This window comes from Oryzias melastigma, linkage group LG9, assembly GCF_002922805.2.
Source record: "Oryzias melastigma strain HK-1 linkage group LG9, ASM292280v2, whole genome shotgun sequence".
Lineage (NCBI taxonomy): Eukaryota > Metazoa > Chordata > Actinopteri > Beloniformes > Adrianichthyidae > Oryzias > Oryzias melastigma.
Genome location: NC_050520.1, coordinates 21,214,318 through 21,228,718, shown reverse-complemented (window position 1 = coordinate 21,228,718; position 14,401 = coordinate 21,214,318). Strand labels below are relative to the sequence as shown.

Here is a 14,401-nt window from a genome sequence, read left to right as displayed (position 1 = left end):
GTATCTGTGTGCATGCATGTGCGTGTGTGATTCTGTTCCACAAGAATGTCTGCCAAACAAAGAGCCAACAAAATTTTTGTTTTTTTGGACTTTACCATCCTACCAGGTCTAACATTGTACTGGGTGGGTAATGGAAGAGATGAAACTGAGGGTTAGAAGCGCTTTCAGCTGAATACACATTGGGTAATTTCTACAGCCTTGTGTAAAGAGCAGCTCAGGTGGACTTGTTCAGGTCAGCAGCCCAAGCCACTGAGCAAAGATCATCAGCATTAGAGGTAGAAAGAACTCCATAACGCCATGACCAAAAACATATCTAAAAATATTCCTATGCCAAAAAACAGAAAGGAAATCTATTACATCAAAAATGGGTGATGTTTCTTTAATTATGAATTGTTGTGATCTGTGATTTATATCTTGATTCTTGATCAGCAATTACTTCATATTGTTTTTTTAACAGAATATCCCAAAATCGTTTATGTCAAAAAATCTGCTAATGAATGAAAATTGTTGAAAAGTATGTATTTGTTAGAACTTTCATGTTCTTACAGCGTTTTTAAGAATACAATCTGGATTTATTAATGATTAAGCTTTTTTTTGCCAACAGTAAAACCTGTGGATAAAGTCCAGTCTATTTTTATTAAAGCTGCTCAATTATTTTTTAAAAGTTGCCTCATGTGTGCACCGCAGCTGTCTGAACTAGATAGAAGAATATTTACAATAACTTGGACTAAATTAGGAGCTGCAGACCTGAGAAATAGAAATTAGCTTACATAATTACAAACTGTTAATTATTAAAGCTAGAATATTCTATGTTCTATGGTTTGACATGTTGTAATTCTTTACCTTTATTTAACAATTGTTAATTGAACCCTTTATAAAGAAAAATAATCACAAAACATGCATTTCTCTTTTTTTGATTGCAACTTTAAGCCAGAAAATGGCAATTTTATCCTCATCATGTGATACATCTCAGGTATATGAACAATTTCAAAGTAAACTGGTTTGGTGTCTTGAATAGTTTCAACTGTATGAGCTGAACTAGCTTGTTCGTTCAAAAAACGATGATTTTACCAACCATTTTTACATTATTCTTTCCATTAAAAAGCATGTATTGTTGTCATGTTAACATTTGCTCGTAAAAATGAACTGAATTTGAATTAGATGTGCTAAATAAATGTAGATTTCAGTTCTATATATATATAAAAAAAAAAAAGTCAGCAGAAACTTTTCAGCCTCCTCGAGCCCGGCCCAAAGGCTGGCACGCGCTCCACTTTATGAATGGATGGGTGTGGCACGCGCTGCTATAACGAGGCTGACGTCAGAGAGCTGCTTGATAGAAGCCGCCGTCCGCGAGGGATGAAGGATGCTCTTCAGCTGTGTGTTCAGCTTGAATGTGCTTCTGCCGCCGCATCGGGGGTCCAAGAAGGAAGCTTAGGGGAGGAGAGAGGAGGCAGCTGCACTCCCCAGCGACGACTCAACTTTTAGGAGCATTTCGGTAAGAAAAAGGGGGGAAAGAAAAAGGAGGGGTGCAGCAAACTGAGCCCATTGTGTGCAAATACAAATGTAGTATTTTAAGCTTATCGTTTTAGTGTGATAAAAAGCACACATAAATAAAACCACGTGATGGATACAAGGTTAGAATAAGTTTTCAGGGTGAAATGAGCGTTAAAGCAGACAAAAGAGCGCGCGCCCCTTCCTCCATGTGCTCCCCCCTGGTAGGTGTGACGGGAACAACAAAAGGGGACGTGGAAAAGCTCGCATCAGGACCACAAGCGAACAACTCAGACGAGGGAGGCGGAGGGGGTGTCGGAGGGGGCTGTCTGTAGCTTTTGCAATATGCAACAGTCCCCGTGTAATTGCATTCCTCCCAGCGTCTCTCGGTTACAAGACTATGTTTTCTGGTGTCCGCTCTGGCAGATCCGCACCGAGCAGGAGGAGAGGAAGAAGCAGCAACCCCGTGGTTTGAAGAGTTTCGAGCGATCGCGTCTGTGAGTTTTGATCCGGTGCTGTCATCCAGAGGAATGCCCATGAGGTGATCTCATATGCTTGCTTCTTGCAGTTTAATGGAGAGAAGCGAGCGCTGCTTAGAGTAAACTGAAGAAGAAAAAGAGGGAGAAGAGACCTCAGCTGACCACGGAGGCGAGAGTCTGAGAGGTAGGAGCGCGTTTGTGTGGTTTGGGTCTTTCTCGCTCCAGAAAAAAAGTCTGGAGAGCAGACTGCATGCGTTTGGACAGACAGCGACGGGGTTGCATAACGGTTCAGTCACCACAGAGGACTTATCAAACCTCAAACACAGCCTGGCTGCTTTTAAAACTTCTGTTCAAAACGAGGATGTCTCGTCTGAGAAAAAGTTGGGGTTCAGGGTGTCAGAGGTCACCTCGCTTTAAATGTGTTTGCCATACTGTTATCGATTTTAATGCGTCAGTTAAACAACTTTGGCAGAAGATTTATAGCATCTGTCCAGAAGGGGCATCTAGAGGTAAGTTTTAAAGTTTAGTTAATTTCAATGGGATACATTAGGCATGCATCAACATTTTTTTTGTTATTTCTGATTTTTTTTTTCTAAAAGTTTTTGACTGTTCGAGTTGATAGCACAGAACTGTCCTTTACGAGTTCAGACATAAAAATGAGTAAAGGGCTATAACCCGGGGCTCCCATGACTAGCGTTGCAGCTCAGATGTGACGTGGGAGCAGTCTGCCTATGACAGATGACTTGTATTGGCTATAGGATGCCTGCAGCCACAGGCTGCCGACCTCGCGAAACTCTGATTTCACGTAGGTTCACGTGATAACCTGCCATTCATTACGATTTAGGTTTTTAAAAGCCCCAACTTCACAAAAAGTGCTGTGAAAATGGTGAAAATTTAAAAGGCCAGATCGCAGAGGTCGGACATGATCGTATGCAGTGGAGGTTCCTCTCACACTTTTAAAGTTACGTAAAGACTCCAGCGGTCGCATCAGAGCCGTAACGCTAGCCGTGGAAGCCCGGGGTAAGGGTGTGTTCAGACTAGAAATGTTCATTGATTTGGATTAAGGATTAAGACCGTTTAGACTACAGTCCCATATCCCAAATGTCATCACACAGCGACCAAAATGTGTGAGATTTTAAGAGAAAAGTTTGAAAAATAATTACGTCCATTTTTCCTCAAAAGTTGACATTTGTTTATGGCTCATTTTGATGTCATGGAGTGGCAGTCCAGTGACAGCTAGGGATGACGTCATTACGAAATTGGGCGACAGCTGGGCAGCCACGGGGCGGTGTCAATGTGTAAATGTCTCCGGACAGCAATTGTCCATATCAAGTGCCGCCCGGTAGCTCGGGAGTATACAGAAAGCGAGCCATTCTGCATGCCTGATGGTTGCCTTTCTGTTACAAATCAAAGCTTGTAAACAAAACCGCATGACTAAAGATCTCTTCAGTAATTGGCCAAGAATTACAAGGGCAGGGCAAACCTATGAAAGAAAGAATAATGGAAGTCCTACACCTTTCAATCCTTGTCCGGATAGTTCCCTTATTCAAACTTGAAATTTTGATGACCAATTTTGTTCATTAGTATCAATGTCAGGTACAACACTTTCTATTGTTTGGTGAGGAAACATCAGCCAGGAAAGTGTTTATGACATATAGATTGTTGGGAAAGCATTGTGGGAAGCAATGTTTATTATGCTAAAAGTTGTTCTAATAACCCTGCATTTATCTGATGACACTTTAATGAGTTGTTGTGTCTCATTGTTGCTACTTTTCATACATCACGTAATGCTCGGCTACAGTGTCCATTTTGGTCCAGTTGTTTCACTCCAAGCAAGGAGTTTATTCAGATTGAGGAAAACAGAGCAAATGGGAGCTCAGTCCAATTGGAAATTAACTGAGACCACCTCGAAAGATGCGTCCAAGAATGGCTCCTGGTCCTGTACCAGGGTCCATTTGGGCATATTCAGACTGAAAATATGTTCCCGATTATCGTGGGAAACAAACTGGTTCACTTTAATCAAACTAATTATGACCAGTTTGAACACAGCCTTAGTTGTATTTTTCTGCAAAGTTTGGCCATTGTGATTTTTGAAAATAAATAGCAAAAACTGCTACTGTGTGTTCTAGTATTTGCTACTGACAGCAACACAGAAAAAGAAACACTGCTTACACCAGACTTGGCGAAATTGCTCCAAAACAACAGTGATATGAAAATTTAGTTTATTTGTTAGCATGTTTTTTCAATCAACGGTTATCTGAATAACTGTTCATAGTTTGCTGTAAAATACTGGATTCCTCATATGTTTTATAAAAGCAATATAAGCATTAATGTGTTACTCTATTTAAATGTGCATTTATTTTGTCTGCTATCATATTTACTCTGTTATTATGTTGAAATGTCTGTTCTTAGACCCAAATTTTCTTAAATTTCTCCCAAAAGTTTGACTTAAAGTCTGAAAACTATGGTAGAGTCAGCCTGAATACACAGTCTGAGAAAAGAGTTACTACAGGTTATGGCCTCACAGTGGAAGGAACCATTTATCTCCAGTGGTGGCAACACTCACTTCCTGTTTATTTTCCTCATCGTTATCACTGGAGCCCTGTAAGTACCGAAGATGTGTCCAGGCGGGGACAGTCTGACAGGGCCAACATCAGTTGCTTGCTTCTAGTCAACTTTCATTTTTTTTCTTTTTTTTTATCAGCAGTGGAATTTGAACCATTCTTCCTTCGGGGTGAGGCCCATTCCTCCGTCTGCCCCTGCTCAGAGGAGTGTGTTGTCTTGGAGGAGCCTGTTGTGTGTGTGTGTGTGTGTTTCAGGGTGTGTGGGTGGGTATGACTGGGGCTTTCCAGCTGAGCTACACACCAAGCATTTCTGGCTGCTAGATGGCCAAGCGTTCTGCCAAGTCTACACAGCTGGGAGTCATACAAAAAGCAATCTCTTTGTTTGAGCTTAAAAACGTTCACTATATAGGTAGACACTATAAGATTGAAAGGTTAAACATTTTCTTTGAAATCAGAAAACATGAATATTTTCTTTATTTACTGATGAGACTCAGACACAAAAAGAATCAAAATGAAAATAGTCTGTGTTGTAGCCCAGCTTAAAGTACATAAGTTTATTAGCCGGCTGTACAATTAGTAGTTTTGAAAATGGGGTGTCCATGAACAAATAGTATATAGCAAACGGCTGAAGAGGGAAAACAAGGCTTGTGTGCTAAAAGAAAATAGAAAAAAATTGTTTGAAAACAAAGACGACCCGGTCTGTGCATGTTAGAAGGAAGGGAGAAAAAAAGACTGAAGAATTTGAGGAAGAGGGACTCAGAGGGGCTTTGGGTGAGGAGGGAATCAAGCGGAGGCACTGTACTGCTAGACTGAAAATATAAACAATTAAAAAAAGTTACTTTTAAGTGTTTTTGTTAATCTTTTACACTTCTATTTTTTCTTGTTTGCATCTAAAGGAGGTAAAAAGATACAACTTAGAATATACACAGTTGGCAATGTGATCCGGAAAAGAGGAAGGGCCCGGCTGGCCTCTCTGCTCCCAAAATGAAAACAAATCCTCAGCTCTTCCAAAGCTGATTCCACATGTGAAACATCTGTCTGAGCTTCCTGTCCAAATGTGCCGTCCTGCACCGTCCAGTAGTAGTTTGTTTTCACGACATATGTTAATTTGAACTCATTTAATTAAATAAAGACAAAAATCCATGAACCAAACGACCAACACAAAATCAAAAACAACTCGCCATTGCCCCATCCATGCTTTTTCAATATATGATGTAAAACATACCCCACAGTAACAGCTCTGGTGTGAGGGCTGGAGTTGTTTCTGTGGTGAGAGCTGTGGATAAGAAGGTGTTGTTTTATGGGCAAGGACAGGACAGGGCCAGACTGAGTGGGTAAGAGATGATAAGAAATCCAGTTCATTTAAGAGCAGACATCCGTGCACAGTCATGGGCGCTCAGATAATTCAAGCTGGAGTAAGGCCAGCGTCTGACAGAGGGCTGTGTCCAGATGGTTGCACTGAAAGCCATATTACTCAACTTAAATATTGACATACAAAAATGAAAGAAGCCAAAGGTTAGGTGATAAAAAGATGAATTTTAGTTCTTTTTCATTTTAATACCAGGATGATACTGGTTTAGGAATAGTTTGGGAATTACAGTTCCTCTTAAAGAGGAGAGGTTAGTGGGCCTAACTGAAAAAAAGTCATAAGCTCCAACAACTTTAAGCTAGAAGTCATTAGTTATCAGTAACGACATTAATCAATGAAGCATGAAAAACTGCAGTTTTACAGCTTAACCAAGACTTTCACAATGCATGCAGTTATATTTCCATATATATGAAAGTATTACTTTAAATTAAGAACTAAATTTTCCACTTGCTCCAGATACCAAGAGGCACCTCGTGACTGTAGTCATGCAGACTTTACAGTATGTGATGTTGTGCATCCTGGCAGTGCATATATTAGTTACATATATTGCCTTCAACTGTGCTCTTGTGTGCTTGTTTAAGTATTGCATTCATATTTTTGTTTAACTGTGTGTGCAATTTGATCCCAGGGTGCTTCTTTTTTTAGCATCTGCTCCCTTGGTTTGTATCAGAAAACGGATCCCTTTTGGGTGAATTGGCTCCAGCATCATATGACTGAGGCAATGCCAACTAGGTATGCGCGTGTATGTGTGTGTTCAACACTTACCATTTGCAATTTACAGCGTAGTAGGCTTCTTTAGCCCCTTTAGTGTGTGGGATAAGAGTGCAGTTGGACAGGTGTGTTCGTCTTTTTGCTTCCCATGCCTCCAGGACCTTGGCAGCTGACCCACACACCGTGTACTTCACACGTCTGCATGAGCCCAAACAGACCCATATGTCTAGCTTCTGCGCTGTTCACACAGTGGCAGCCTCTGACATGTTTAGTCCCAATCTTTATGCTTGTATTTACATTTTTTTTGCTTTATATATATATTTTCTCAAATGTGGCATTTTCTGGCTCAGAATTTGGACATTTATACTCAAAGAATGATAGTATTTCTGATAGAAAGATAGATAAAACAAGAATTGGTCAAATGTACGTAGTACCTTTGTCTACTAAAAATAAGAAATTAAAATCAGAAGCTCCTTTTTGTTGGATTTTTGCACTGAACTGGAATATACTTAAGTGTTGGGGCAATATTCAAGTTGTTACTTCAGTAATGATTCACAAGATGATTCCACAAAAATCCTTCTTACTTTAAAGACATTGGTAGGATTATATGCTCATGCCTTATGACTGTGCTCCTCTTTCAGAGCTTGAGGGTTAAGAGAAACAGCTAGGAGTGTCTTTCCTGCTCAACAGGGTCAGACAGTTTTAATCTTTTTAAATTCACTCCCCAAAACCACAGTCTCTTATTGTGTAATTGTGTCTCAAATCTCTATAAATAGAGTCTCTTTGAGGTGTTTCCCTTCACAACTGTTGTAATACTTAGTCAGGGACGCCCTGTTTTTACGGTTTCACGATGCTGATGCAACCTCACCCGTTTTGTTTGTCTTTTAGCCTTCCTTTTACACACACATACACGCACGTACACACCAGACGGGATGAGTCAGATGTGGTAACTGGTAGCACGTTTGCAAATGACAGCTGTCGTCATCACAGTCAGTCTTTGCCTGTCTGGCTCTGTGGTTTGTTTTCACATAAAACTGTGAAATAGATTCACCACAATCAGCAGCACAGATTAGATGCTTTTAGCTTTGATCACCTTTTCAAAGGTGTTGTGACACAAAGGTGTGACGATAGTTTTCATCCATTTAACTTTTGCATCAGTAACAGTTTGATTGGTACACAGCAAAGACAATAGAAATGATGTAGTCAGGGTCACTTAAAGACCCAGTGTGATTAAAATTCTGTTTTTGGTGTTTTAACATGTTCTTGTGGGATTTTTCGATGATGGAGGACGTAAGACAATCAAACTCAAAATTGTATTTCTTTTTTAAAATGGCCATGAATTAGGAACAGATGATAAAATGGTTCTTGAAAAAGAGTGTATTTGTGATGTAGAAAATACGCTGGGTGGGCCACAAGCTCCCTGCTCAGCATCCGCTTGGTTCTGATGCCTCCACTTGTACACGACTAGATCCATGTACGTCTCAATTTTCCTCGTCTGCGGTGGCATCTGGCTTCAAACTGTACGGCTAGATAGCTCCAATATTGCTCACTGTTTTTGTTGCACCAGCGATGTTAGAGTGAGGTAGTGAGTGGCTGTAAGCTAGTGGGAGAGCATGTAAACAGAAAACTCTCAGCAATGAGTTGGAGAGTACTTCTGCCGCTCTGCAGAAGCTATGTCCTAAGATGGCCTGTTTTTAAATTTGACTAAAAAAGATATAAATAGCATAAATATTTGAAGAGGTTCGGTCCAGTATTTTGAACGTTCCCATTGTAAAAAGGGACCCATTAAACAGTACCGAACCGTACCTCTTGAGGGCCCCCTTCCGTTGTAGGTCCATAGAACAATAGAACGGGACGGTTGGGGCGGAGCTGCTGTAGCCATCCGTTGATTGGCACAAAGTGATGACGACATTAGAAAACTCCAATATATATATAGCGCTAAGCTAGTGTTTCTGTTTTCCTCTTTACGGCGGTATTCTTCTTAGTAATCTTCTTTCAAACATTATTAAATTCCTGTTATACACGATGTACCAAAAGTAAAGCAATAAAAAGACGAGCTGCTGGATAACCTCCATTGTTGTTGCTTTTCTAGTCGTCGCACTACAATGACGCAATGTAGCGGTCTATGCGCCATGAAAACAAACTACTCAGTGGAAGCGAGGCTTAACTAAGTGGAAATTCTCGCCAGAATTAACTGGACCGTACCACTCCTTACCAGATTGGACCATACCGGACTGCTCAGTGTAAACGAGGCTTATGATCTCTATTGTTAACTCTTCTTAATTTCATATAGCACCTAGTGCCAATGAAGATCACAACAGATGCTGCACAAAAATATTGCCTTGATTTTCTTTTGCTGAGATACAGGTATTACAATTACAAGAGTTGTAACTTTAATGATTCATTTTAATTTAAGTCTATTTGGTGCACAAATCATCAGAGAATCACCACATTTCATTATGACACTTTTATCAGTGTCCACTGAGCTCAGCTCACAAGTCTTAGGGATAAGCTTGGATCAACAGTAATGCTCCATCCTTAACAACTTGCACCCTCCTGCCCCTTGCCTGTGTTCGAATGACTAAAACCCAGGTGGCCAGTTTGGAGCTTGGCAAATAAAGGACATGTGGTCACAGTGTGCTGAGATTATAGCATGCTGTTTGTATACCAGGCCACAGCGCAGCAGAGCGGAAATAACAGAACACTAGTATAGATTTTTCCATCCCACTATTTTAAGATTTCTACTGTGGATAGTGTATCAGCTGTGAGTGTGTGCATGCGCTCTGCAGGATGAATTCTTGCAGAGGTTATTGCATTTTCATTGAAGGTGGGGAAAAAAATGTATTTCTGCATTTGGTCATTCTTACGATTTCACACTAATGAAAGGATTATGTGCTTCCTCAGTGCGAATGAGAAAATGACCACAAAGGATTAAAAAAAAAAAAACCCACTTTTATCCCCGTTGAATAAAATCTAAAGCGGATAGATTTTGTTACCAAAAAAAAAAAAGGAAACCTTTTGCTTTGCTGCAGCTTTTTTATTTGCTAAAGTGCAACACAATGTGAGGAACTCCACAAAGCAGCACAAATAGATTACCAGCGTTTCGAGTATTTGAAGTAAACACAACAGAGGACCTTCCTGTTATGTCTCGACTCTTGGTGAAGCGGTTTATTTATGGTTTTTTTCAGGTTTGCCTTTCTGCAGTCATATGTGCCCCCTCCTCTCTGTTTACTGCTCCCTATATTAGTATCTGTGAGCAACGGTTTGTATAAACACAGGCAGATGGTTGCTGGTTTTTCATGAGATCTCAGACTCAGGAAGTAGACAGTTGAAAAAGAGCAACAAAACCAATATTTATACTTCAAGCAACTCGATAACAAACCCAATGACCCCTCTCTTTGGAGGCCAAAGGTCAAGGCCTCCGTGATGCCTGCCATGATCCCTTCACCATGAATGGAAACAACATGCAATAATGGAATTTTCTACTTTTTTTACACATTAACTTCAACAATATTTATAAATAATTTCAGGTTTATATCAGATAACTAATTGAATACAGTCAGTATCTTGTCAATTTTCTCACCCAAGATGAATTGGGACCCTCTAACATACTTCCCTTTTCAGATGTTTGCAGTGATCTCTGTGAGGCAACTCGCTTTACTTTTCTGTTTCAGAGTGAAGTCCAGAGGTGTTTGTTTTGGCTTTACAGTCTGTTTAATCAGGCTGTTTTGAGAGTACTGACTGACCTGTTCTGAGCCCCGATGTGTTGCCCCTCTCAAAACTGAAGCATTTCTTTTAGACTAATTCCTTCCTCAAGGCAGTTGTCATGTTGGTTTTTGTCATTAAACACAGTCGTATCTCAGTCTGTTCTGGACAGTCGATTCTCACATCCAGAATATGAATCTCTTATTAAAAGACAGACAAAAAGACATTCTATCTGCCATCTTTAATCCCATATGATTCAGATAAAAATGAAAGGCGTTAGCCCTGCACGGACAGGAGACACGACTGAAATGTGAAATGCCACTAATGGTTTTATGCATCGATGGACATATATGATGTTAAACTGAGTAATGTTTTTATTATCCATTGATCTCCTCACTGGTCAATAAAGATCCTAAATGTACTAGTATGCAATGATTTACATGCCATTATTCGACTGACCCACTCTAGTTGTTTTAAGGTACTCTCTGGCTCTCATTGAACATTTTTTTTTTATTTATCCTGCAATCTATTTTCATTTTTGGCTGGTTAGATATAATCTGCCTATGAAGTTACCTGAAAGTGAAAGACGATAGAAAAACACTTTATTTCCCCCCTATTTAACCAAAAGAGCACTGTTTCTCTGAATCTAATCTTCGGACACCATCTACAAGTCTTTTTAAATGTTGTTCTTAAATTACCTTTATCTTATCACTGTTAAATTAAACAATTAATTCAGCTATAAGCTTTCAGTCCATTTTTCTTCCACTCATGGTTTAGTGAAACTCCAGTTTTGCCTCAGCTGAGCTATTTGATGCATGAGAAGGGGAATCAATTGGCTGACGGAAACAGGTCTGGCTCTGCTTCACTTAGTGATCATTTATCCCTCTTTTAGATTGTCGGCACTGAGCTTTTTCCTGCTGATGCTTACGTCACAATTGGCACCCTGTTCAATGTTTTTTTTCCCCCCGGTTTTGTTGTGTCTGACGATCAACAAATACAAATATGTAGCTCGTCTTCACACAACAATCTGTTGTTAAAGCATAGCAGACTGTGCAATTTCTATTTAAGCAAAATAGTGAAAAAAAAATATTTCATAAAAAAACATATTGCCAGTGGAGTGTTGAAAAGTTCAACTACCACTTACTCTTAAATGTCAAATATGAAGTAGCTCAAAGGGCAAAAATTTAAAGGTTTTAGCGATTTGATTGAAATGACAGGTCGTAAATTGCTCTTAAACTGAGGAAGTTGATGTTAAAAAAATATTTAAATGACATTTGTTTGGGTGACCAGTGATTTAGTGACATGACAGGCCTGTACTAAATTCCTTAGTGCATTCTCTTGTCATAATTTGTTTTTCTGTCAAACAACTTTCCGATACAAACCCAAACAGAATTTATATTTTATCCAAACAAATCTCTTGCAGGCTCTCGTTGCTACTTATGAGATCACATCAGATTTATGGTCTAGTTTCTGCTGGTATTTGTTGTCTTTGGCCTCTTCAGAAGTCTTAACATTTCAAATATTGAGATACTCCTTTCTCCAAAGTCAAATCCAACCAGGCTTGATTCACTGTCTTTTTTTCACTTCTATAAAGAACTAAAACCTACACTGCCAGCAAATCCACTAGAATAGTTCTGGATCAGCACTTATTTCCCAAGTGATCTTTTATTTACTGGAGCATAATACAAATCCCCTTGAACATATGTCTTCCTCTTAAATCAAGGAACTACCATCATTTTTTTTTTCAACAAAAAAAATGAAGCTCTTTATGCTGCTAAACAATTTTCCAATCTCAAATTGCTCATATTTCACTTGAAATGCGTAGAACAGAAGGTAAAAAGAGTCATTATAGCATTAGGTCTGTCACTTGACAGCCACATAGAGGCACCTGTGGTGACCTCATATCCTGGGGATTCTTTATGTGTCCATTGTTTCTGTTTTTCTGTAATAAATGAGTTAGCATTATTGGTGCATGAATATCTAAAAGAAAAAGCAGCATTCATTTAAACCCTAAAAATTTTTTGTTCGCCTTATTTGACCCCAGATTCAACCTCAAGCTGTTATTTCATAAAAGTCATCCAAAAGTCATAAATGTTTTTAAATAAAACAATTCAGCAACCACAAAGTCCATGAAAAAAAAAATATATATATATATTTTTTTTTTAAAAATTAAGATGTATAGTCAGACCTCAGACACACTACAAAGTGACATTGCTCAGTAGCATAGGTTGTTTAAATAATTGACTGCTCTGTTGGATTTCTGATGGCCTATCTTAACATCAACATGTTTGTGGGGTCTAATGGTTTAGACAGTGCAAAATATGCAGTACTGTGTTCTTGTCAAGTCATGCTATATCCAAAAGTGTGTCTTCAATTTTTGCTTGTTTTACTTAGATGGTTCATCTTTGACCCTCATCTTTTCTCTCTGAGGGAACCAACTTTGGACTCAGATTTTGAGTTTTCTGTAAAAGAAAAAAAAAATTGGTCCAACCCACTTCTACTGAACACAGATGTGACCTGTAGTATGGTATGTCAGTTATGCTTGTATGCGCTGGAGGCAGAATTTAATCTTTGAAATTGTTATCAGTTTCATGGTGATCGAGGAGGTGTTTAAAAGACCCACTGCAGCTCTGACCTACTTGTGGCAAGGGGTTGCAATAGAGTGTTTTTGTTGTGTGTGTTTGTCAGAGCTGGTGATGTTGTGTGTGTTGAAAGCGAGCTGTGTGTGCACATGGGGAGAGTGAGAAGCTGGGTGTTTTGACAGCTTTAAAGCAGTTCCAGTACAGAGCTGAGGCAGGGGGTAAGCAGGCCTGCTGGATATTCGGGTGAGCTGGGGGGTTGAGATTAGGGTTAGTGGGGGAGTGGACAGGAGTGGATGAGAAAAGGTAAAAACCTCAATACAAATGTACACTGCACAAGGGAGGAAATAACAAAAACTTTAGTTGTCCCCCTGCTAGACAGTATTTGGTAAAATTCTGTTTGGCGTTTTTAGATTCCAGTTGTACATTTTGCGTTTTGTAAGACTTCCGTTTTTGTACAGAGGGTTTTGGTCTTTTATGTTACAGAAGCAGTTCTCTTGACCCTTAATGTATACGTTGGTCTTTTAAAAGCTTAGTCACAGACCTGTGTAGATTTTTTCCTTATTGAAATCTGTATTATTTTATACCTCTAAGAACTTTACATGGTGTTACTAAATGTTTTTAATTTTTAGTTTTGTTGTTTGTCATCAAAATACAATAGAAAGTTAATTGCAGTCAAGTGATAAGTACAGAGAACAGGTGTGATTACACAGTAAAATTAAGCTTTGGCCCTCCTGGGTCTGTTTTATGTCTATTTTACCTTAATTTATGTCATTAAAGGATTTATTTCCTCCGAGACCCAAGTGAAGGCTCAAGTTAATGGATGTTATGGAAACAACAATATAAGATAAATTAATGTTTGTATGTCTTATAAAGCTTGTAGACTTTCTTGATAGAGTAAACCAGTAACAAAAAATAAACAAATAAATACATTCTGTAGAATGTATGGAGTCCATTTGAGTTTGGCTGGCTGTTGGGACCTGTACAGTAGCTGACAGGTGTAATTGCCATGAGTCCCTACTCATGACTGATTACCTGCTTCAGGTGTGTCCAGCCAATAAGAACATGCCAGAGCAGGGTATGTTGGAAAACATGCAGGAAGTTGGCACTTGAGGACCAGGGTTGCTTACCCTGGTCCTCACCTATGGTCATGTGCTCTGGATGATCCCCAATGTGATGGAATTCTGAAGTGAGTTGGGTGGCTATGGATGTCCTGGTTCTCCCTTTGGTTAAGAGCTCAATCACCTTGGAAGAGTTTGGTTCAGAGCTGGAGCAAGCATTTCTCCTAGGTGTCTCAATTGGCTGGTACTCCAGGGGCCCGTTTCAAGAAGCAGGTTTTGTTGGAACTCTGGGATGCAGTGGAGGGACTAAGTCTCTCAGGTGGCCCAAGAGCCCCTTAGAGGAAGAACTGGAGGAGATGTCTGTGTAGAAGAAGGTCTGGACATCTCTGCTTAGAGTGGTGCCCCTAGGCCCAAGATAAGCAGAGGATGGATGGATGGATGG

At 39.6% G+C, this 14,401-nt stretch overlaps 1 protein-coding gene across 6 annotated transcripts in view; it reads left to right on the top strand.

The window, feature by feature from the left end:
- Positions 1-1,341: 1,341 nt before the first annotated feature.
- Positions 1,342-14,401, top strand: part of rhobtb4 (Rho related BTB domain containing 4) — a 36,909-nt gene continuing 23,849 nt past the window's right edge. Inside the window, exons 1-3 of one of the 6 annotated variants that reach the window (XM_024275095.2) lie at positions 1,342-1,495; positions 1,918-1,988; positions 2,060-2,154. The gene's annotated coding sequence lies outside the window, so the exon portion shown is untranslated. Of the gene's footprint in view, positions 1,496-1,755; positions 2,155-2,458; positions 2,480-14,003; positions 14,088-14,401 lie in introns of those variants that run through there. The other 5 variants (XM_036213582.1, XM_024275094.2, XM_036213581.1 and 2 more) reach the window with 5 other exon arrangements.